The 26,373-nt window shown below is 42.7% G+C and overlaps 1 protein-coding gene across 1 annotated transcript in view; it reads left to right on the top strand.

Annotated features, from left to right (window-relative positions):
* The window catches only part of LOC144769317 (teneurin-2-like), an 853,614-nt gene that overhangs the window by 35,566 nt on the left and 791,675 nt on the right, over window positions 1-26,373 (top strand). The gene's annotated exons all lie outside the window — the stretch shown is intronic.

Below are 26,373 nucleotides of genomic sequence, written 5' to 3'. Positions count from 1 at the left end.
AGGGGGCCCCCGCAGCACACACCACCTGCCTTTCCGTGGCGGCATTGCCGCCGTGGAAAGGCACCTCTCAGTGGCCATTGTAATATGGCTGGCGGTGTCCATTGGACACCGCCACCATATTATTCCATTACCGCCGTGGGGAATCCGGGCATAGGTGTCGGACGGATTGCCTCCGCTAGGCCGGCGGTGGCTACCGCAAGCCTGGCGGAGGCAATCCGCCCGACATCATAATGGGCCCCATAGTGTTTATGTTAACAAATATTGTTGGAATATGTCTATTTGAAGGTTGTCCGGGGAAATATTCCAGCACTCAAAGAATCATGGCATACTATAGACCAAGGATGTCTACAGCAGGGACATAAGAAGCTGGTCTATGATGTCATGAGTCATGATTTTGTCTTGACAGAATACATATGACCAAGGATGTGGCTCTGTTAAAAGAGAGGTCATTCACATGTTGTTGCATAGGTTTATTGAAGCTGTTCAGGGCTTTTCTGATGGAGATATTGTCTATAGACACTATTCAGTTCCTAAAGGAAGGTGTCTATTGGTTTCAATGGATATTGAGGATTTGAACATATCCTTTGATATGAAAAGTCATTCAAGTAGACATTTAGGCTGACATAGTGCAGAAGTGGCCTGGGAATTTAATTAATGGATGAGTCTTTAGTAGGTACAATGGAGAAGCCTTAGTCAGATTTTACAATGAAGAGGTGGATTGATTTGTGTTAGGTGTGTTAATGTGAGTGGGAAAATGGATGTTTGAAATGTCTCTGTATAACAAGGAAAGAGTTGGATGAGTGTGCAGTGCTTTCGACTGTAAATAAATTGTTAATGGAAATGTTAAAAGTGAGTTGGAGCACGAAATGAAGTGGAAGTGAGTAATGAGTGAGTGGTAAGAGATCAGGTAGATCATGAGGATGTTGCTGCTTCTGGTCAACGACTTATTTGAGGATAAAGTAACCCTTAGGTTTGAATGGTCTTCATGGTCAGACAGGCTATGTCGAGGGAGAAGACCAGCAATGTGGACAAAGAAGATTTGATTTTGATGATAGGGTTTGCAAGTAGATGCTGACACTTTTAAGATTTTTATCAAAGATTCAGGATTTTATTGTTAATGAATATCTGTATTAAAAGAGAGTGCAGGCAGAAATTATGAAATTATCCACAAAGGAATTAAAATTTGTAAAATAACAAAGATATATTATTAAAAACATGTGGGCAATCCACCTCTAGACCCTATTTTTGCTGGACTTAGAACTCTGTGATCTGATACCCCTGCTAAAGAGTTAAAATCATCAATCAATCAGGGGTTTGTATAGTGAGGCTCCTCACCTGTGATGGTCTCAAGACGCTGAGTGGGGCAGGAAGGGGCACTGCTGATCCGTCTGGGTGTGGGAGTTCAGTCGAAGAGCCAGGTCTTGAGATCCTACCTGAATTGGGTTAACGACAGGGGTTGCCTAAGGTGGTGAGGCAGGGTGTTCCAGGTTTTGGTGGCGAGGTAGGAGAAGGATCTTTCTCTGACTCTGAGACTGAGGCCCAATCTAGTTGGGTAGAGCAAAGGTGTCTGGCTGGTCCGTGGAATGGGAGCTGGTGGTGCATATCTGCTGGTTCTGCATTGTGGAAGGATTTGTAGGCATGTCTGAGAAGCTTGAAGGTGAGTCTTTTTTTGACTGGGATCCAGTGTAGTTCTTTAAGCTGTTCGGTGATGTGGCTGTGGTGGGGGAAGTTGAGGACCAGTTTGGGTGTGGCATTTTGAATGTTCTGTAGTTTCCTGAGGAGTTTCTGGGTGACACCGGCATAGAGTGTGTTGCCGTAGTCGAATCTGCTGGTGATGAGTGTGAGGGTGACTGTCTTTTTGGATTTGGTGGGATCCATCTGAATGTCTTTCGAAGCAGGCGGAGCATGTGGAAGTATGATGAGGATACAGCATTGATCTGGTGGCTAGATAAAGTAAACTGAAATTGAAATATGATGGATGTATACAAAGATTTTTTTAAAATGCTCTCTGTATGTAGTACAAATTGGAATAATCGTAAACAAATTTTCACTCTCTGGGATATAGCTAGTTAAGGTGACAACAAACCTTCCTTTATATGTCAGGAAAATCAATTTGAACAAAAAGATAGGATGCAAGAATAGGTCAAGTCCACCCTGGTAGTACCATCTTACCAGGGTGAGGCAAGGTGGCAAATGATGAATCATGTTACATTACGTGAGTGAGCCATCCTTGTCCAATTCTTGGATTTGCTTGGAGTTTAGATTAAGTACAGTTAGCAGCACACAGGGAATTTGCTGGGTCTCTGTTAATGACCTTCATATCAGCTGATTGAGCAGATAGCAGATGCCTGCGGCACCAGGCCAATTTTTGTGTGCATATAAGTTAAGGGCAGGCGTGAACCCTGTAATGCTCTAATTTTTCTCCTTTGTGTGATATTATAAGGAGTAGCTACGCCACTGATTTCACCTTGCCTTCCCTGTTACCAGTTCTATATTATATAAATGCATTGGCCCAAAGCCTTTCTTAGGAAACCCTTCTGGTGCTGTTGAATGCCAGGGTTGCTAAAACCCAAGGCTCCTTAGTCTTTCGCCTTGTGTCTCTTTCTTCTACCACTCTTCGCTTTGTTTTATTTCCTTCTTGCATCCCTGCTCTCTCCATATGCTACTGTCACTTTTTTACTGTATTTCTCTACCTCATTTTCTTTTCCTTTCCCTCTCTTGCCCAAGGTCAGAATCTTATGATGAAAAATAATTCCAGTTTTCCAGAAATATGTGCTGTTTCTCGCCACCGGCACCTACTAAGTACTGCCTGTCCCGTTATTTGATATTGAAGTCAACTACTGCTTCATGGCAGGCTTTTAATGTATTTACGCTGGTCAGCATTGCTACTCCCTTTACAGTTTTGAATAGCTGTTTAAAAGTGAATCTGCATTTTGGTGTCAATAGTTCCTTAGTATTTATTTGCAGGAATGTACCATCTACGTTTGCAGCATCTTTAAAGTGAGCGTCCGTTCATGCACGTCCTTCGCGTCTCATGTGGTGTGCCTCTTGTGCCAGCTCAACCTTGACTTGACACACACGTGGGCCGTGCTCGGTCTGTCCCCATAACCAGCTGTGTGTAATGCAGTGTGCCTTCTGGCCTCCGGCATCGGGCCGAGTTCTTGCTGACATGTGTATGTTTATGTTTAGGGAATTTATAAAGCGCATGGCTGCCCACCATGTGCTTAACACCTGCACCGTCTTTGGCACGTTATAAGCTTCTTCACGCATCGGCTCATCTGTGGTCTAGCATGCTGGCATGCCTTGTGCTCTTGAAGGTGGGTGCCATTTAACAACAACATATGCTTTTATTTGTTATGCTTAAACTTCATGCACTGCCACAATGAGAGCACCGCATTACCAATCAGGCGGATCTGTGCTGTCAATGTTGTAAATCCTGGATGTGGCTCAATGGTCCACTGAACAACCACTAGCCTTACTGCTCATTTGGGTTCATAGTTGGGGTTTCCTCACCTCTGGGACTTCCTCATGCCTGGCCAGATCATCATTAAAATTCTACTATTCAAGAATGCCTCGAACACTGCATACTCTGGAAGATAGTTTATTGAGCACACTTAAAACCCCACACCTCAGTCCTGCTAGGCACAGCTGGTCCGCCAACAGCCAGATCGCCCCTTAGAACAATCATATTTCAACATGGAATACATAGGTGTCATAATGAGCTGCAGCCGCTGCCTAACTGATGTTGTCGAAGCACATTACAACATTATTTAAAATATAGAAGTATTTAATAAAAAAGAGTATATTGTAGGGCGTCCGTATTAAACAATGTTGCTGAAATATATTGCTAGCTGAAGGGAAACTTAGTAGTTGCTACAGAGATGATCATGCTGATGCCCCTACCCGCCCCTAGAATAATATCATAGAAAATCTCACATAAATGCTTCAGATGTTGACCATTGATTTTCTGATATAAAGAAAGCACAAAGGTGGTCAGCGGGATAAGCATTTTAGCCGGTAAATAATTTTTGTTGCTCATGGGAAGCAAACAACTGAACATTGTTACATCCTGCTTTGCCCCCTCCCCCTCCAACCAGGTCAATTTAACAACCCCTACACTAAATGAATCCTTTGCATAACAAAACGTAATAGAATAACCTTTCTAGCTGTACAATTCAAGTAATATTTAATTTTCAATTGTTTTTACCACTTCCTTAGACCATTATTTATTAAAAAAAAATTATCTTTTGATTATATGCCAGGTTCTGTTTTATGTTAGCTGCAAGCCACAACTCTCCTTCCAGGAACTAACACATTTTACTTATGGGCATCAGTCCTCTAATGCATTTTGATTTAGCTACAGAATCAACTCCCCACTTAAAATTAAAGAGAAAATGCCCCTTAAAGTCATAATTCCACAGCACCTCCTGCAATTTAGGATATTTCCTACATCGATTTCCACTTAACTACTCAAGACTTCTCGATGTATAATGCATTATTTTTCTTTTAATCTATTTTTTCAATTAAAGTATGCTGTTAGGTAATATTTCTGGTAATGCAGATAAACTGTCCTTTTCTTCCTTCTTAACTTTTCTGCAGTTCTGAACTTAAGCTGGATTCCTCGTCTTTTCAATATTTCCATTTTTTTTAGATTAGACGTTTAATATAGTCATATCTCTGAGCTCATTTCTGAGGTACACAATGCCTTTCCATCTTTCAGTAGGAAAGGTGATGGCCTGCTATTGTCATGTGTTCCTATAATAACAGAGTTTTGGTTATTAGTTTTTGGGACGATTTCAAGTTATTCATCATATAAGAGTTGCAATTTCTATGAGACATTTCAGTTAATTCTGTAGTATAGTAGTGGGTTTATATGCTCTATTTAGATACATAGTTTGTCTGTACATGAAGCATTTAAAAGCATTAGTCCTTTAACGACACTATGACAACTCCAGGTTTATGAACAAACTGTTAATTAGAAGTTGTATCTAGGCCTGGGCGAAATTTCAATTACTCCGAAGTAGTACAGGGTTGCACTTTGGGGCAGTGGCAGCTGGTGACATTTGAAAGTAGTGGACGTAAATGTTGGGCATGACTTTTATATAGTGAGCGATGTGAACAAGTTCAATAGACAAACATGGGTCCAGGGTGAGTCCCTCTCCTGAAAAAGTAATGACAAAAAGATTGGCAAATAGTGCACTTTAAAGCACAGGAATGTAGTGATAAAGCAAGGTTATAAAGCAATGGGAACGTATAGTCTTGAAATATTAAACACATTAAAAACTGCCCCATATCTTCCTGCATTAATATGTTCAACAGTTACTGTAATGTGTAAATTGTACAGCATGACAACGTTAACCCGTAAAATGTATGCTTGCCCAGTTTCTTGCACTGCATGTAGCATTAACTTTGGAAACATATGCTCTAACCAGACTTCGATAAGCACCCACAGCTGCTGGCTGCAACCAGTCATATATAAATATGTGCAGACAGGTCTTTAAGTGGAATGAAAAAAGTGGGGGCTCTCTATAAAGGAACATGTCAAATAAGTATCTGTGATTGCCATAGAGTGCCCACTGACCAGTATTTCGTTTACTCTCTGAGATGTAATTGTATCCAGATAAATGGCACAACAACTGACATAAACCTGTAGCATGTCAGTATGATTGGCTTTGTCAAAGGGTGTCAGCTATTTAAGATAAATGAGTAACAACAATGATTTGTTATAATTAATTAACGTTGGATATGTTTCAAGTTTGAAACTGTGAGTCTGTAAATTAAATAGCATTGAGGTCTATTAAAGGAGTTTTGGCCTGCAGTTATGTGTACTTTATGTTAGATATGTGTCTTCTTTTTTCTTCATATGTTGTCCATCTGCACATCTTCAACCACCTCTCTTTCCTCTTCAGCATCCTCTTTTCACTCTTCCCCGAATGCACTTCCTCGCATTTCTGCCACTTCACCCCCAAAACGTGCACCGCACTCCCTCAAATGATAGCACATTAACTTACCTTACTTTTGCCTTGGAAATATTTTGACATCTGTGTACACCCTTCACACACACATATCCACAGCATTTCAGTTGCAAATGGAATACATAAATCTTGTTCTGTGTGCTCTGCAGAGAGGCCAACCCACTGACACTCACCCTGTTTGACTTCAGCCTTACAACTGAACGCTCAATCTAAGCCCCTCATTCACACCTGGCATGACTCAAGCCTCAAAGTATGCACAGAAAAAAATACAGTTAAACAACAAAATTATAAAATAGCTAACTCCTGGTGAATGCAAGATTAAGTAAAACATGTGAAATAAGAGAGGAAATAAATCGCTGAAATGCATTCCCTTAACGTTTTTAACATTAATTGTTTGCAAGTCAATCCATGTTTTTTGGCATCAGTGTTAACTTACAGGCACGAAGACACAGCCAGTTTAACTGTAATACATCACAGAACTGTCCACTGTAAGCACATATTTCTCGCCCTGCTTGACTCAGATATTTGGATCAACTTGACTTAAGCAGCCCGACTGAGAACACATTTAGGATGCATGGTCAATGTAACTAAGGATGTGGCCAAATGCATGTGGGCTAGAATCTGGGCTCACTGAGGAATCACTGTGGATATAAATCTGATTAATCTTTCTTCACAATTGTGGCAGAAGAAAAGTGAACCATCTTCTGACTACTGGGAGCACACAATGTTTTTCAAGTGCAGCACTGCCAATTTAGACATTTCTCAATGCCCCCAGGGAACGGAGGTCATGTGGTCAAATAATGCTATCCCTTCAAGAGAATTGTATGCCAAACATGTGTGCTAATTACCAAAGACAGTTGTGCACCGAAGGTGGTACCCAAACATCTTGATTTATGAGTGGAAAAATTGTGTATTTTATTCACAAAACGCAAATTTACATTAAGAAATGCTATTTTCTTACTTGCAAAATTGTACCCACATGAAAATCTACACTTAAGGCTGCAGAGTTGGTGTTCTGCTTGAGAATTGGACTCGGTCATACTCCCTGCAGTATGTATGAGCCAGAAATGACTATATCTCACCATTGAGTGAGGGTCATGTCTTTCCCACCAATTCTAGTGACTTGTCCAGACTCTCTGGTGCAGATTTGCTGGTTAGAGAGAAACCTATGTGCACGAATCTGACAAACACTAACCTGACCACCATGGCAGAGTCAAACCAGTTGTATAGGCTCCTTCAGGCAAGAGTGGAGTTGCATATTTAAGGGGAACAGCTGGTGATTGTTCTACCTCCAAATACTCCAAACATGTAGTCCAAACAAGCGATTAGGGGAGGGATTAGGAAGGTATAGAACAGTCCCAGTTATCAGCCTGAACCTGACTCCCTATCCAACCAAGGACCCTCCCTCTATAAAGGCAGGCTACTGAGCCCTTGTGGAGCACAGAACCTGACAAAATGCATCCTCACTAGCTATGCTGGATTCCCTCGCAAGAGCAGCTATCAATAAACTGTGATGAGTACAATGAAGTAATTGACTATTATATAAAAGAGACTTTGATGTGTTATGAGCAATGCCTGCTAAAGGACATATCAAGAGACTGTGATACTAAAGACTGAGAAAGTATCAAGAGATATAATCATATGTACATATTAAGCAAGACTTGCATAATAAAGGATTAGATATCACTACAGTGCGGGAACATAATTTATTGTTAAAGTAAGGCAGCCTCTTTCACATATTTTCTCTGTGGTGTTTCTTAAATGGATGCCTTATATATTTTTTTTACTTTAAAAGATATGCACATTTTATCATCAAGTTCCCATAGTCAAACATGTTTTATTTTGAATGTATTATCCCATAGCGTGTGCTAAAAAAATTCAGAATATATAGCAAGCCTGGAAAAAAACGTATTGGAGTAATGATCATGCTTCATCTAACTTCATCTGATCTGCAGGTTACACTTTCAGTTTTTGGCTGACTCAGTTTATCATCCCATTCAGGATCGTAATATTTGGATAATAATAACATCAATTATCAGGGCTTACAGACTTAATTGAATAATGAATACATTAAACGTCTTTTTCTGATGGAACTGAGATAAGTCCACTTTGCTAAGAAATGTTTATCATTATCACTGAGCAGCTGTGGGCCTTGTTTCACAAAACACCTAGAAACATCATCCGTTCTTAAATGAAATACATTGTTTGAAAATATAGGTCTATAGAATGTTACTTATTTTGTTAGTGGATGACATCTTGGTGGTTATGTGTGATTATGTGCATCCTAATTGAAAGTCATGTCCCCTAAATCCACTTGAAGTAGAACAGTATTTCAATTTGCTGTTCGTATACAATCTGCCATACATATGTAGTTTGGAAAATCAGTCCATGCTCTCTGCACTTTTTTTGACTTTATTATAGGCTATACATTTTACAAACGGGGTTATTCCGTATAGTGTTACATCGTGTTTTAAAAAATAGGTCAAATAGTATAGAAGGCCTAAAGTATTTGGGATTTTCAAATTTTTTTTGTACCGGCTTTTAAAACAAATACATTTTACTGTATATATTGAGGAGAAATCCCAACAAACGTTGATCACTCACTAGAAATATGTGAACATGGATACATCACTAAGTCCTCCTTTGTGTTTTGACAGTTTGGCAAACCTCTGACACCCTCCCCCCACACAAGGGCCCGAGTCCTAGTTATAGGCTAAATTGTGATCCCCGTGCAAACTCTATAGCATTTCCGATTTTTGTAATCACCACACCCTTACAATATTCCCTTGACACATTTTACAGGTCAAACTTGCTGATCTTTAATGGGGTTACTGGAAAAACTTGTCTTTATAGCGGGTCACCCCAAATTTGTTTTGCCTTTTCGCTGACTGTAGAACTCTGCACACATGAACCCTGCTGAGATAAAGTGCTTGTGTTTCTCCTTTCAACACGGTAAAATAGGCACTCTGACACACGCCAGGTCCAGTAATGAAAGTGTTTTATTTTTGCTTGTCAATTGGTGGAAAGATATATAATGATTTTCCTCATTGTTCCTATTGTATATCATTTCTTTTTTTGTGTTTCAGGATTACATTTTCACAATCAGCCTTTTTGATAGCCATTTTCTTTTTCGGATTTTATTTCTAATGCAGACTTGTTTTATAGTTCATGTACTATTACCGAACGCTTTTTTAAGTACCTGTAAACTATGGCAAGTGCCCAACTGTAGGCTCTAAGTTTATGCGCTAAAATTGTCAGTAGAAATACTAGTGGAAGATGGCACTGAAGGGCTTTCCACAATCTATACTGCAGGAACACATGCATTAATCTAGAGAAACGCGACAAAAGTCAAACAGTGGACACGTGCATTTGGAAGTGAACAGATGTCTATAGTTAATGCTGCTGCCCTAACTGAGCGATTAAGGGAATTAAACCTGGCCCATTCCATTAAACTGAGTAGCCCTACACCACTCTCGTCTACAGGCATCATTCTGCCATATGTGCTAAGCTCTTTATATAATAGCTGAAAGAGAGGCTTGGCGTAACTTGTTATGAAAATGTCGCTTACCCTGGTTTCGCAAACAAATTCATTTATGAATAAAATATTCCTCACCTGAAACTAAACACTCTGGAATAAAATGACGGCTTACCTCTGAATTCATTGTGAAGGCTTAGCATTTGTTAACTGTGCACATATTAGAAGCACAATCAGAATCATCGTATGATGCTGACCTTTTTGAAGTCTTGCTCCGTAATCTATTGTGAAAACCATGGGCATATCATCAAGGGCTTGCGATAGACTTATCGCCGCTTTTAGCGTCCGTTTTCAGGCGCATAGTGGCGATAATTCTACCGCACTATTATCAAGCAAGAGCTAAACTGCTTTAGCGCTTGCTTGATAATGTTAGTGACCGTTTTCAATTATGCCGTGCATGTCATCCCTAATGACATGCAAGGTAGGCGTCCCTGACTTAAAAGTCCATGAAAACGGTCGCTGACACACCATCGCCCTAATACCAATCCGGCCTGAATCCAGCAGCGTGATAAAAAAACATGCACTAAGTGCGTTTATCGCATTTCCCTAACGCCTAAATAAAACATGACTTAGCCATACATTGCCATGCATTACATGGGAGGTGGATAGTCAGGTTATGACCATGCTTGCCTATTAGCAAGCTTTTTTTTTATCGCACTGGGTTTATCGCAGGATTTCTCCCGCTAAAACCCGCTATCGCTGGCTTTCACATCGCATCTTAGCGGCGCCTTGATAATAGGCCGCTAATGATGCGGTGTGAACCAGCGATAGAGGGCGATAAAAAAAATGCGCTACACACGCTTTGAGATATGTATCGCGTTTTGTTGATAATATCCCCCCATGTTCGTCAATTCATCAAAATGTCTGGTGTGGCGGAGGTGACATCACACAAACGTTAACCTCAGTGTCATCAGAGGGTATTATGTCATATGGCTTTGACCCCATAAAAGGGCACAATTAAGTCAATAACATAGCAGTTACTAACACAAATAAATGTCTATTTTAGATACCTCCTGTTTTTTAATAAGAATTCTGACTTGATATGTCAAGTAAACATTATGATTCCCATAAGTCAAAAATTAAAAATGTATTGATCATTACAGGAAAACTCTTTAAAAAAATACAGTTGGCTGTAATGTCCACATCTACTGACATCTACTGACTTAAAGGGCCATATATTGAAACGGAACAATTAATTTGACTTACAGTATTCCTTATAATTTTTTTAACGTTTTGATTTATAATCACCTGAAAGGCACTGTCTCTGTTCCGAAGGTTTTGTAAAGATAATTTTTCATTTATTCACAATAATTAAAAAATGCTACTTTAACAATGTGCATTTTTAATTCGCTTTTTTTCTTTATTCAGAATTGTGTTCATTGTTCTCCTGGAATTATTTTATAAAAGCTGATCCTAGTCTGAGCAGCAGGAAATACGCAGGGCTCATCAAGAGACTGCTTACCAGCTGCTTTTGGCACCTCTGAGCCCTGGAGGCACAAAGACAGTGCCTGAGGTCGCAGATGACAAGCCAGGGTCGCAGCCACAACCTCTGGTGCCGCAACCTCTGGTTTTCTCTAAATCACATTAACTGGTAAAAGTTATGATCAAGTGTCATGTTCTCCTGTTTCATACACTAATGCAGTGTTAGGTACATGTATGGTGCAATATTAGTGTTTTTGCATCCCTCTCATGGCCCATTCCACCAACGTTTGTTTGTCATTGTCATCAGGAATTCCACAATTGGGTTAACGGTACAAGGAAACATTTTTATTATTAGTTACATTTATAAGGCGTGACAGCTATCCAAAAAGGGTTTCCCTGCACCACGGCAGACCAAGGAGTATATAACAGCGTAAATTACTGGGTAAAAAGCCAAGTTTTTAATGCTTAGCAAAATTAAACATAAACGGTCTACCACCTATTCGAGGTAATCTGACTCTGGGCACAGAGAATTTCCCCTGAGTAGATGAGTGAAGGTATCAAGGAGGCACATAGGGACAGACCAGAGACTGCAGATACTGAGGGGCTACACCTATTTTGATTTTGAACATGTGGCTCAGGGCTATGAACTTAATTAGGTTCTCAACCCTGAGCCAATGCAGGTCCCACAGGTGACTGAAGACAGCTGTGGAATGCTTAGTGGCAAAAGTGTATTTGCAATTGTGGAAAATCCTCATCGTCCATTATGTTCTATCTTTTGAGGTACTGACAGAAAAAGAAGCAGCAATTCGAAAATCTTTAAAATCAACAACATGTACACTTTTAGCTATTGAGTAATGACATTCTTCAAGACGTTTTCCACTCATGTATATCGTAAAGAGCCAGATTTAAGGTCTTTCCAGAGTTAGGAAAATGTTGGGCCACCAACAAAATTTCATGGGATATAGAGAGAGTTATTTTGACCCTGGGAAAATGTATTATTTAAAATAAATATGCACATAATATAAAGCATTAAATGTTTGATAAATTACACAAAGTACAACACCATTGCACACATGCTGCCTATTGCTGTTTAGTCATGACATGTTTCTATGTAACACCACAAAGATGATAGCAGATCTCATAACAGGACAGCCGCTGCCGGTAGTGGGAGTTCCGGCCGGGCTGTGACGTTGGGAGGGGGAGGGGCAGGGTGGGGGGGTAGTAATGTATGGATTATGGACTTTAAAAGGTAAGTAACCATACAAATAAATAAAACGAATTTCATTGCACACACTGCATCGCATTTGGTGATGCAGTGTGCCATAAGGAAATTAAAGCAAGGACAGAATCCCACCACCCAACGCCTAATAGATATCTTAGTGGCAGATGACTTAGCCAAAGCATCAGAGCCGGATACCCAAGGTAGTAGGGAGGGGGGCCATCCATCATCAGAAGAAGATCCTAGAGGGGTTCCCCACCAGGACTCTGAGGATGTTGAGGATGCAGACCAGGAAGTCGTTAATGAACCCAACCTGGCAGACACAGGGCTACCTGGAGATGGAGAGAGCCAGACAAGGCCTCCCTCTATACCCCCAGGTAGGCCTTCTGGTGGACCTAGAAGGGTAAGCTCACCTTCAGTGGAATCTAACCATTCTGGTTCATCAATAGGGTCCTCTGCCTCATCTCATAGGAGAAGAAGTTCTCCTGAGAGGAGGGAACATGAAGCTAGGATGAAGGAAGTCCAGCTTAGGATCAAGAGGCAAGAAATTGCCCTTGAGAAAGAGACCCTGGCTCTTGAAAGAGGGGACTAGTGTCCCCTGGTGGCAGCATAATACCTAGTGTTAGGGATAGGTCTTATGACCATAGAAACCTAAACAAGATTGTCCCTCCCTATCAGACTGGGGATGACATCCGCAAATGGATCACTGCTCTGGAAAGGGCCTGCAAAGTACAGAAGGTACCCGAGGAGCTGTGGGCAGCAATCTTGTGGCTCTCCTTTGCAGACAAAGGTAGAGATAAGCTTCTCACTGTAAGAGAAGAGGATGCTGATGATTACAAAGTCGTGAAGAGTGCTCTAATAGATGGGTTTGGCCTAACCACTGAACAGTATAGGTTGCAGTTCAGAGATACCCAGAAGGCACAGACTGAGGGCTGGACTGACTTTGTAGATTGTTCTACTAAGGTGCTGGAAGGCTGGTTACTGGGCTGTTAAGTGTGTGACTATACTGGATTGTATAATCTAATCATGAGAGAACAGATTCTTAATAATTGTCAGAACCAGTTATTGCATCAGCACTTGGTTGACTCTGATTTGACCTTTCCCCAAGAATTGGGTAAGAAGGCAGACAAATGGGTCAGAACCAGGGTGAAGCAGAAGGTACAGAACCAAGGTGGTGACTAGAAGAAGCAAGACCAAAAAGGTGGGGAGAAAGCTAAAGACCAGAAGTCTTCACAAGGTCCCCAAAAAGCCTCTAATGGTGGGGGTCCCCAACAATCCAAAAAGAAAGAAGGTCCAAAGAAACCCTGGTTCAAAGTTTGTAAAATTAATAGTCACTGGCTCCAGCCACCATTGCCCCTAAGGCAACTGTTCCCCATAGTTCAGCTCCAAGTGGTGGTTCTCAACAGAAGGGTGTAGTAGGGTTAACCCTGGGAACTGGGGTGGGTTCTGGCCTAGTCAGAACACCAATTCAAGCCATTTTGATCTGTGATGGAGGCATGGATATGTTCTCCTCTGTGAGTCCCAGTAATCTGGGCAAGTACAGACAAACTCTTTTAGTCAATGAGAAAAAGGCTCAGGCCTACAGGGACACAGGTTCCATTGTCACAATGGTTATACCTGACTTTGTGGACCCTGGACAGATCATACTTGGTGAAACCTACCAAGTGACCAATGCTAGCAATGTCACTACCACACATAGTATGGCAGTTGTTTCTACTGGGGAGGGGTAATTGGCCTTAAGAAGGTTGTTGTTAGTTCAGACCTCCCTGTAGAATGTTTGCTTGGCAATGACCTAGAAACGTTTGCCTGGTCTGAAGTGGAGTTTAGGACACATGCACATGTTCTTGCAGTGACTAGGTCAGAGGTCAAAAATGCAACATGAACAGGCACTGGATTCTGGAATAATGGACCAGCTGCCTACCAGGAGAAGTAGGGTTAAGGCTGTGCCTTCCCCCCTGCCTCAGAGTGAGGATCAGCCTTCTGAGGAAGCTGATTGTGAGCCTGAAGAAGGAACTGTCCTAGAAGAACTTAAACCTGATCAGGTTGAGTTTCTTGGGACAGGGGGACCTTCCAGGGCAGATCTTAGGCATGCGCAGTTGGACTGCTCTTCTCTTGAACGCCTCAGACAGCAAGCTGCTGCTGAGGCTGCGGGGAATGCTAGTGGAACCCATAAAGTTTACTGGGATGAAGGGCTCCTGTATTCAGAGGGTAGAGACCCCAAGCCTGGTGCTTCCAGGAGGTTGGTCATACCTTTGGCATTCAGGGGCTTCCTTTTGACACTAGCCCATGAGATTCCCCTTGCAGGACATCTTGGCCAGAACAAAACTTGGGACAGGCTGGTCCCTCATTTTCACTGGCCCCACATGTCAGATGACACCAAGGAGTTTTGTCGCTCCTGTGTAACCTGCCAAGCCAGTGGCAAAGCAGGTGGCACTACAAAGGCCCCCCTTATACCACTACCTGTGGTGAGGGTTCCCTTTGAAAGAGTAGGGAATGACATTGTTGGACCAATGGATCCCCAAGCAGCCTCTGGGCACAGGTCTATTATAGCGGTAGTGGATCATGCTACCAGATACCCAGAAGCTATACCGCTTAAGACCACTACAGCACCTGTTGTGGCAAGAGCCCTCTTGGGAGATTTCTCAAGAGTGGGTTTCCCTAAGGAGGTTGTATCAGACAGAGGTGCAAACGTTATGTCTAGTTACTTGACTTGGAAGGAGTGTGGAGTGAACTATAAGTTCACCACACCCTATCACCCACAGTGCAATGGTCTGGTTGAAAGATTTAATAAGACCTTAAAGGGTATGATTAAGGGTCTCCCAGAAAAGCTCAGGCGGAGATGGGATATCCTGCTACCCTGCCTTTTGTTTGCATACAGGGAGGTTCCTCAGAAGGGGGTTGGCTACAGCCCATTTGAACTTCTGTTTGGGCACCCTGTCAGAGGTCCATTGCGTCTACTGAAGAAGGGATGGGAGTTACCTCTCAAACCCCCTAAGCATGACATTGTGGCGAATGTACTTGGTCTCCGCTCCCGGATGGCTGAGTACATGAAAAAGGCAACCAAAAACCTGGAGGCCAGTCAGGAATTACAGAAAGCCTGGCATGACCAAAAGGCTGTGTTGACTGTTTACCAGTCAGGACAGAAAGTGTGGGTGTTGGAGCCTGTGGTCCCAGCAGCTTTCCAAGACAAGTGGAGTGGGTCCCACACTATTGTTGAAAAGAAGGGAGAGGTCACCTATTTGGTAGATCTTAAAACTCCCAGGAGCCCCCATAGGGTGCTTCATGTCAACAGACTGAAACCATATGTTGACAGGGCAGACATGGGCTTGCTCATGGCTACTGATAAAGGACAGGAGGAAGAGAGTGACCCTCTCCCAGACCTGCTCTCTCAGAACCCTGATGATGGGTCAGTTGATGGTGTAACCTTGGCAGGTAGCCTCACTGACGAGCAGCAAAGTGACTGCAGACAAGTTCTGCAGCAATTCAGACATATGTTTTCACTGACTCCAAGTCAGAATACCTGGTGCACTCATGAAGTGGACACTGGGGACAGTCTGCCTGTTAAAAATAAGATTTACAGGCTACCTGATCATGTCAGGGACTGTATCAGGACAGAAGTCCAAAACATGTTGGAATTGGGAGTGATTGAGCCATCAGAGAGCCCGTGTGCCAGTCCAGTAGTCCTTGTGCCACAACCTCTCACCCAGGGTGGTAAGAGAGAGATGAGGTTTTGTATAGACTGCAGAGGTCTCAATGCTGTCACTGCCATCCAATACCCAGAGCAGATGAGCTCATAGATAAATTGGCCTCTGCCAATTTTCTGAACACATTTGATCTGACAACTGGCTGCTGGCAAATCAGGTTAGCTGATGATGCCAAGCCAAAGACAGCATTTTCAACCCCTGGTGGGCATTATCAGTTTGTGGTGATGCCCTTTGGTCTGAAAAATGCACCTCCCACATTTCAAAGGTTGGTGAACAGAGTCCTCTTAGGCCTGGATGACTACTGTGCAGCTTATCTTGATGATATTGCTACCTTCCACCTGGGAATATCACCTGATCCACCTGAAAAATGTTTTGGAGGCCCTGCAAAAAGCAGGCCTTACTATCATACTAGGGCAGAGTCAGGTTGTATACCTGGGCCACTTTGTAGGTGGAGGCCAGGTTCAACCATTGCAGAGCAAAATCCAGACCATAATGGACTGGGTTGCTCCAACCACCCAGACTCAGGTCAGAGCTTTCTTCGGCCTGACTGGGTACTATAGGAGATTTGTCAAGGGGTATGGTTCCATTGTGACACTCCTGAATGACTTAACTTCTAAAAGAATGCCTAAAACTGTTGAGAGGACAGTCAGCTGTCAAAAGGCATTTGATGACCTGAAGCCGGTTATGTGCACTGCACCAATTCTGCAAAGTCTTAATTACTCCAAAGAATTCATTGTTCAAATAGATGCTTTTGAGTTGGCGGTAGGGGCTGTGCTATCACAATTGAATGGAGAAGGTCAGGATCAGCCAGTAGATTTTATTAGCAGACGGCTGACCACTAGAGAGAAACGTGGGTCAACTATTGAGAGGGAGGCCTTTGCTGTGGTTTGGGCCCTGAAGAAGCTGAGACCATACTTGTTCAGTACTCACTTCACAGTTCAGACAGACCATAAGCCCCTCTTGTGGCTTAAACAGATGAAGGGTGAAAATCCCAAACTGCTTATTTCCCTACAGGGGATGGACTATACAGTGGAACATAGACCTGGGAGTAACCATGCCAATGCAGATGGACTCTCCAGATATTTCCACTTAGAACATGAAGACTCAAATGGTCAAAGTTAGTTTAAAGCCCCTGCGTTAGGGGGGGGGGGGTTTGTGTAGGAGAGTAGGGTCTGCTTCCTATGGTTACCCCCACTTTTTGCTGTGTTTCACTGGTTTTTCCACTTTTTGTATGGCTGTGGTCCTGCTAATCAGGCCCACAGCTTAGCTGTACTCTCTCTAAATTGATACCATGTACTTTAGGTGCATACCAGATTGGTTACTGCCTGGGTCATCCTTGTGAGCCCCTGTATATGGTACCATAGGTACCCAGGGCATAGGTGCACCCTAGGCCTACCAGCTGCAGCATGCAATGTGCCACCCCTGGTTAGATTTCCAAACTGACACCACAGGTCTGTACTTACAGCCTGGGTAAGGTGGTGTAATCAGCCCTTACTTAGATATAGTATATCTATATCTTCCTTATATATATACATACATTGTAACCTATAAGTCACTCCTATGCCAGGTTACTGGGTCATCCTTGTGAGCCCCTGTATATGGTACCATAGGTACCCAGGTCATAGGTGCACCCTAGGCCTACCAGCTGCAGCATGCATTGTGCCACCCCTGGTTAGCTTTCCAAACTGACACCACAGGTCTGTACTTACTGCCTGGGTAAGGTGGTGTAATCACCCCTTACTTAGATACAGTATATCTATATCTTCCTATGTATAGACACATAGTAACCTACAGGTCAATCCTATGCCAGGCCTTGACAATCCTGGAGGCAGACTGCTTGGTTTTGTGTGAGAGGGTGCCTCAGCATGAGCCGAGCCCCTCTGAAGCTTTCAGAAGCATCTCCTTATAGCTGCTCTATGATATAGCCATACCATATACTCTTAAGTGCATTATAATCCTCGCGGTTAATGCTAACTTTGGTTTGGCTTCATCAAAACATGTCGTGTAAGGTGTCAAACACTTTGGAATACTACTCCCGCCAATTCTGGTGGCAGGGTAGCATTCCAACCTTCTAGAGGGAGAAGACATGTAATTACTGTTAAACCCGGTTAAAGGTAAACAGAGCCCCAGCATCACAAAATGGATGCTGCTGCCACAGACACGAGTTTGCCCTCCTGCTGCTGGACAAAACTCCAGCAGGGGAGGCCTGGACAATAGGTTTCCTGTCCAGGGAGGTGCTAGCACCTCCCCAGACAGGCTTTAGTGTATTGGGGCAGGGAGGGTTGCATTCAGTGAATGCTTTTCAGACACTGCCTGCGGCACACAAGGTGCTCCATGCATTTCCCAGTTGAAACCAGTTAGTGGGGCACTCATCCCCAGCTCTGGCGCAAAACTGGACAAAGGGGAAGGGGTGTAACCACCCGCTCCCCAGGTCCACCCATAGGAGGAGCCTTAGAGTTAGTCCAACCCCTAAACTTACTATAAGTATAGAACCCCAGTCCCTAGGACTTTAGATTACCCTGGACGAAACTCTGCAACATATATCTTGGACCTTCGACATTCCATATTGACTGGAAGATGGAAGAAACTCCCTTGTGGTCAAGAAATGACCACCCTGTTCAAACAGGCACCAACTGCATCTTTGCGGGTCAGCATTTTTGAGGCCCGGCCGGATCCTGAAGAAACGTTGACACAGGACATGGACTTCCAGACATCTATGATGCTGACCTGCACTCCCAGCAAAGCTGAGACCTGTAGCGGACACAAGAGACATGGGACTGGAACTCCTGGACATGCTGCATTTTGCAACCTGCACCTACTTCCTGAGGTATCCTGAAGTTGTGCATTGGGGTGTTTGAAGCCCATCACCGAGCAACTGTTGCACTGAAGCTCAGAGGCCCACACTCCATGAGTGTCCTGTGGGCCTGCTTTGTGCATTTCAGCTTGACGCGTCTTTGTGGTTCCTAGTCCGTTGGCTAGTGAGCCCCCAAGAAGAGCAATCCTTGATTTACTTTGCTTTCCTGAATGCTCCAGGCTTGCTCCAACTCTTCTCCAAAGGGGGAGTTCCACAGACCTTGCTGGTCTGCACCGAGTCCCATCTCAACATCCTGCGTGGATTGCGTTTGCCAAGGCTTGTTGGGTCCAATCTGGATACCGACACCACAGTCAACTAGATCCGTTATGGGACAGCTCGAATCCAGCTCCTGGTTGTCGTCGCCGCCACCCGGTCCTCGTGGCTGAAGAGACAAGCTTCACCTTCTCACCTGAAATCACTGGACATCGGCTGGCACCTTCCTATCGCCATCCTGGTCACTGGCTAGTGACCCAGACTCTGCCTCTTCTGCTTTCAGGTTCTTCATATCTCCGATTCACCCTTGGATCCACCCGGACACTTTCCTCTGGACATCTGCAGCACTTCTTCGCAGCTCTCCATAGGAATCGATGACGAAACCCGACACCAAAAGGCACCTATACACCCGGCTTCCCTGGGTGAGGTAACACGAGTACTTCGGTGCTCCAGAGGGTCTTGACTCTCGAAGTGTCCTACTCTAAAAGGGTTCCATCGTAGTTCACCTAGAAGTACCCTTAAACTGTAACTTAGGGCCAGATGTAGGAAGCTTATTACCGGTCGGTAATGGCAGAAATTAACGAATTTCGTCCGTTACCGACCGGTATTAGGCTTTTCTGATGTGGGGGCCTAAATTAAGGATTCGGTATTTTACCGAATCGGTAATTTAAGGAATGGGTAAATTACCAAATTCTTAAATACCGATTCGGTAAATTACCGAATTCCTAATGTGGGGAGCACTTAAATGAGTGCTTATCCCATGTTAGGATTCGGAATTTACCACCAACTACAAGTTGGTGGTAAATAACAAAAAAAAAAAAGCAGTTATATACAAATTACTTCAGTGCCATGTTGCAGACATACATGCCCTTAGGGCATGTATGTGTGCCACATGTGCACCCATACACAAATGAGGGGTGCAACAGGGTGTCAAAGTGACACCCTGCCACCCTTCAATGTTTTCCCCTTTTACCGAATCGGTATTTACCGATTCGGTAATTGACATTCATTCCTATGGGCCTACAGGCCCATAGGAATGAATGGAAATTACCGAATTATTTGCTACATAGCATTTACCGATTCGAAAATACCGAATCGGTAAAATTCGGTATTTTCGAATTGGTAAATGTCCCTCACCTACATCTGGCCCTTAGTAACTTGTTCGTTCTCCATAGAAAGTCAATGGTAACCTGCGGCTGTGTTTAGACACTGCACGCGTCTCCCGTGGGCCTCCTACATCCTAACCTTTGGTGGTTCTAGGCAGCCCCAGCGATTCCACAGGCCCTAGGCCTGCTTTCTAACTCTCACGTGGTTTTTATACCAGTATTTTAGTATATGGTTTGTGAGGCCCCTAGGGCATAACGTAGACTGTGCAACTTATCGTATCCTAATTAAGTTCCTTGTATTGTACTTTTACCTCTGACCTCATAAAGAGTGAAGAAGGGTTGTGTTTAGAATAAATACATATATACTTGATATATACCTTGTGTGGTGTGCTTCCATTTGATCATTCAAGAGATTATAACTGGTAGAACAACTTGCTTAACTCTTCTCCAAGTCTTAGCCTGAAGGCTGCTCTCCACAGCTACCACTAGGATAGCTTTCTATAAGGTTGACTATATAACCAACCATCAAGAAGGGTTGTTTGGACTGGTGCAAGGTGCCCACTAGAATAGTGGACATCATTTACCAGGTCAACTTCTCACAAAAACAACATTCTCTCTATGAGGACTCTGCCAGACATTTTCACTATCGAATCTATCAGGGATATTGGGCGGTAACAACGTGGGTCTCCTTGACATGAAACCCTTCTGATGAACTAGAAGAATTATTGAATTGGGCCATGATGTAGGCAGAATTGAGTTGCTAGCACATTCAAAATGTTAGGAACCACATGAGCTTATACATCTGTATTGGATCTGTATTGTCAGCCCAGTGCTTTTTTAACCCCTTCAGCGCTAATGACAAGGGTAACTCGTCATGGACTTTCCATTGATTTCAATGGAAAGTCAATGGAACCCCTCGCACACCCCTTAGCAGCCAAGTGGTTAAGGGTGTATAATGTATGGCTTCATCAGCCTCCTGAATACAATACGCTATTCTCTTCCCAGTTGTTATAATGAAAGACTCCTCTATGACTATATTAGAGCCATGAATGCCCCTAAAATAAGAGACACACTTGTCAGACGGGATAAGGGAGTGTAGCCTAATTACATTATCTGAATTGTGGTATGGTATGGTGATTTGTATAGTGCACTAATCACCAAGGACGGCATACAGGTGCTTGGGCAGGCATGTAAATGTATGGTCCCCACGGTCCTCATACAAAGAGCCAGGTTTTCAGCTTCTTGTGGAACTGAAGAAGCGAGGAGGAGGATCTGACGTGTTGAGGTAGGTCGTTACATGTGATGTAGGAGAATGTGCGGTCTCCAATTGTGCTTTTGCAGATGCAGGGAGTGTGTGCAAGTCAGAGTGAGGCAGAGCATAGGTGTCTGGTGGGTTGGTGAAAGTGTATGCGGCTGTTCAGTTATTCTGGTCCTGCGTTGTATGGTGTTTGTATGTGTGTGTAAGAAGTTTGAATTGGCTGCACTTGTGAATGGGGAGCTGGTGAAGCTTTCCGAGGTGCAGTGTGATGTGGGAGCTCATTTGAACCTTCTGGCAGGATTCTGGAGGGTCTGGGGTCTCCATAGAACGTGATTAGAGATTCCAGTATAGTCCAGTTGGCTATTGATGAGTGCTTGCATGATGGTCTGTCTGGTGTCTAAGGCAAACATTTGAAGATCTTTCGCAGCATGCATAGGATATGGAAGGAGGAGTTGCACACTGCATTGGCTCGAACCGTCTAGTAAAGTGTGAACAATTAAAGACTTTTCAAAGTGAGCATTGGTCTTTCATTGCCCTAACAATAAGAACATCTTCCCAGTCATTGTTTTGAATAGTAGTCTTCCTGCCACTAATTGTTTTGTAATAAAGACGTCTATACCAAGCAGCCTGGGGTAAGTGTTTAAGAGCAGAGTATAATTCAGCACAAGCTTTAGAACAAGCACAACTGAACCATTTATCCTTTTTTCCCTGACATAGTATATCTACTCTGGGCCCTCAACAGATAACTAACAATATTACATATCTCATAAAATGCTTCCAATGATCATCTTTAACTTCGAAGAGACACTGTGGTACATCATTATTTCTATTTATAAAGATATCAAAAAATAGATTATTGGGATTAATCAAGTCACAGTTTGTTTAATCTTCTTTCACTTTTTTGCAGTGCCCTTCAAAGGTGTAACATAATTCAAGTGAGTAATAATATTGAACCCATGTAATCTTAAAAATACAATATTATGATCATTAAATTGGTTAATCCATACAGAACAATGCATAATAGAACTACATCAGTTAGAAGAAAGAAAACTATAATTAATGAAACTCTGTTATCCGTTTGCATCATACGTTTGTGTTTTTCCCAGATCCAATTAAAATACTTCACTGGCACATACTAATTACAGCCAATGTTTTATGTAAAACATTCTCTTGTATGAGTGGTAATAAAGGATGTACTCTATACATGTGGTGCACCCTGCAATGATCAAAGGTAATGTTGACTGGGCCTATCTTGATAGTGAAATCCCCAGCCAAACTAGCAAAAACTCTTGATCAAACAGTGGAGCAGCTTGAGATATCATATTCGTAACAACACTAGAGAGTCTGGAAATAGTTGAACAATCTGAACAGTTGAAATTATCATTATAAAAGTTAAATTCAATTCAATAAAACTTTATTTCGGTTTAGTTTGCAAACCATAAAAGTACAAACACAGTAAAAAATTCATTGTTTCTATGAAAAGCAAACCATTTCAGGATACGGAAAACACAAAATATAGAATTAATATTACAGAAAAAGGAATACATGATATTACCTAAATATAGTACATACAGGCTCATAGAAAATTTCATTAGATAAAAACCATTACAGATCCAGGCATTTTCTGTACTTAACAGTTGATTTTAGGAATTCAAGTACATGAAGAATACTGTCACTGTGTAAGAGTTGTAAATACATCATAGCTGGTCTGATCTGACAAAAATTAAGTTTCCTAAAAGTGACACCAGATAGCGTTTGCGGGGGTATTCATAAAATCTACATAAAAACATAAAATGCAGCATATCCTGCGGAGACTTTCCGTCGCAGCAGCAGGGAGCTGCAACTTTACTAAGAATAACAGTTCTTGGCCTAGCAGACAAATGCCGAGCTGGCAGTGTCTTCCAAAGGGCAATCATACAGATGTTCAAAGTGGGCTTCCCAGTCCTCCTTGGGTATGTGGCATTCAGGACCATCTCCGGTCTCCTGAACAAGAAATAGCTTCTTCATTATGCCTCAGAACTTAGAGCTATTCTTAAGGGTTTTAGGGTCCAGTAGATCATTCCAAGCCTCAACCTTTAAGATCTCCTTGCGTTTGGCTAACACTGTCTTATAAACTTTCCGACACGTTTTAACGTTAGCCTGCGTTCTTGGTTTTGCTGCTAGAGCTACCCTTAGATTACTAGCTGCTTTTTAGCAGTCATGATCAAACCACTTAGGGCCCTCATTGGACTGTTTTTTAGCTGGAACAGACAATAGCTCCATAACCTTGTCCGAGATCGTCTGGAATGCCCTAAGCACCTTCGTGTGCTGGTGACCCCCTTGAGTACAGATAACAATTTTATCAGCACAAGACATTTTAATATCTTTATAAAATAAATCAGGGGTAACTTTATTCCATTTAAGTCTGCGCCTTCCATCAGTTGTACGTAATATACCATGTCTGGGATTTGATCCCACTTTTGCAGTCCATGGTCCTAACAAACACAAAGAGAGAGGATTGTGATCGCTAAATTCACTCTTCTCAATTAAAAAGGAATCTACGAATGTCTGCATAGAGGATTAAATCAACACATAATCAATAAATGTCCCAATCCCGTGGCCCTAAAATGTGGGTACCCCAAATCTGATAAAGGGGTCCATCAAGGCCATGGTGGGTGTCAAATCATAATCATTCAACATATCATTAAGAAGCTCCCCCTCAACCGAGTGCTCAAAGTGCAAACCATGGGTTTGTGAGCAATTTAATTCAGAAATACATTTAAATAGGGGGTCACCACAAGGATGTATATTAAAAACACCCATGAGCATAAGATTGTGCAAACTATGACTCATAGACATATTGATAAAAGCATTCAGAGCAAATATATGACTTTGATCCAAGCATGAAGTTACTGAATTATAAAAATTTACCAGGCCAGCTATACAGTTTTCTCCATTTAGAACTAAACCAAGGATGCCCGGGTTAGAAGATGAAACTATACGTACTTTACAGGACAGCTCCACAGAAATCTAAATAACCATCCCCCCTTTGGTCTTCCCCTAATGTGGGCAAGTGCTGGGACAAAGTATGCCTTATATCCTTCAAGGAGATGGTTACATTCAACTGACCATGTTTCTTGTAAACAGATTATCAGGTACTGCCTAATATAGGTGATCCAACTAGGATCGTCCATTTTAGCAGCTAATCCTGCAATATTCCAGGAGACAACATTATTAGAGCTCCTCCTGCGAGATCTAGCTTCCTTAACTCCCAGGTCATTCAGCCTTCCTCCTCCCTGATCATTCGGTGCCTTGAGTCAATCACAGGCTTCCAGGCCAGACAGAAGTTCAAATCTGTTTTGGACTGGAAATCCGTGCCTGTTCATACTTGGGTTGCTGAAATTATTCTGTTGTAGCCTGGGTAGAGGACAGCCAGTTTGGGATCGCACCCTCGACTGATCTCCATTCGCCAATTACCTCCCTGTTTAGATTGAATCAAGCCTCTCCCGCGTGAGGGCCTGTAAAAGAACCCAAGGGGCAATAGTTCAATCGCCGTACCAGTCATCTGGTGATGGCATTGACCATTTAATAATAGGCAACCTGTAATGGAAGAATTATCGAAATTAACAATGATACAGTCCCCACTACCTGTTTTGTTTGATCTGCCTATCCAGCTGACCCTGCGTACCATTATTATATTATCGGAAATTTTCATCCCACCTGAAGTGTTTTGATTAAGCCAAAATGTTGTTTTATTCCACAATTGCTCGTAGCTCTTGGTCTCTCCTGAAGGAAGAGCAGAAGCATGCCCCAATATGACCACATATGGGGTAGCTTCTGGAGGGAGATCACTAACTACGAGTCTTTGTGCCATACTAGGTCCCTCAGCAATTCTTGGCTGAGAGTCAGGTGTAGGCGTTTTACTCCTTATACTTGGTTGCTGTGGTGTGGGGGCGTTCCCTCTCATACTTCCACTAGTATTAGTGGCACCATCTATAGCTGGAGAGCTTAGGCTATTTGGTGCTGGGTCAGACATCTTGGTACTTTTACCGGCTATCCTATTCTCCCTGCTAGGGGGGGATGTATTTTCTGTATTTATATGTGCTGTTAGCTATTGTTTTCAGGCAATTCCCCATTGAAGACTCCAAAAGCAAGAGCTAGACTCTACCCCACTTAATTTCGACATAATGGGTTCTAGCAGCATTTGCAACATGCCTTCTAGTTTCCCCCAAAATTCTCCCCCACCGTGCTTACAGGTCGATATTCCTCCATTCTCCTGGGCATTGGTAGATGTACTACTCTCAACTTTTTCCCCAGTGTCATGTATTTCTGCCGTAGTCACTACCTTACAGCCAGTGGCTATGTGATTCTGTTTAGTTACCCTAGCTTTTTTTTTAAGTAATGGGTTTTTTCAGGCAATTAGAAACTGGCTTATGTTTCAATCCTCTAGCCCATAGTCAAGACTTTACCGGGCTAGCCAGCTCTGGTGACCCAGAAATCATACTATCGCTTAATGAGGAAATATCGCCCTCTATCTGGGCAGCCATTATTTGGCCTGGAGGGGGAGTGGTTTGCGTCATGTTAATCATTGGAGCTGGAGTAGCTGTTAGTCTACCAAATATGGGGTCCATAGAAAGCCTGCGTTCTGCCAAAATAATGTCCTTGTTGACGGCTGACTCAGCCCTGGTCAGATAAGCATCTAAGGTCCCGACCATCCCTATAGCACCCGTATCTTTCCGTGGTGCCATTACAAAATTTGAATTAGTTTAGGGAATCCTATTTAAAACAGAGATCTAGCCTAAGACAAGAAAGTAAACCCAAAAGATGATCTCAATATTGTTGGAACCAACTATTTAGCTCAACACAATTTCTACTTCACATATGTATCCTGAACACAATGAAATTATCACAAATAAAAGAAATAAAGTATTGTCTCTTTAAACGTTTAAGCAATATAAAACTATACACTCAATGCTGAATAACTGCAGTTTACCTTGTTCCAAAAAGTATCTTCGGATCAGTACCTCTACAAAAATGTAGCTTACACTGGGTACTATGCAGTTACTCACAAAGTTTATGACACGGTTTTAGGGGGGGGGGGGCCCAGC

This window comes from Lissotriton helveticus, chromosome 7 (genome assembly GCF_964261635.1).
Source record: "Lissotriton helveticus chromosome 7, aLisHel1.1, whole genome shotgun sequence".
NCBI lineage: Eukaryota > Metazoa > Chordata > Amphibia > Caudata > Salamandridae > Lissotriton > Lissotriton helveticus.
This window is presented reverse-complemented; position numbering and strand designations above follow the sequence as displayed.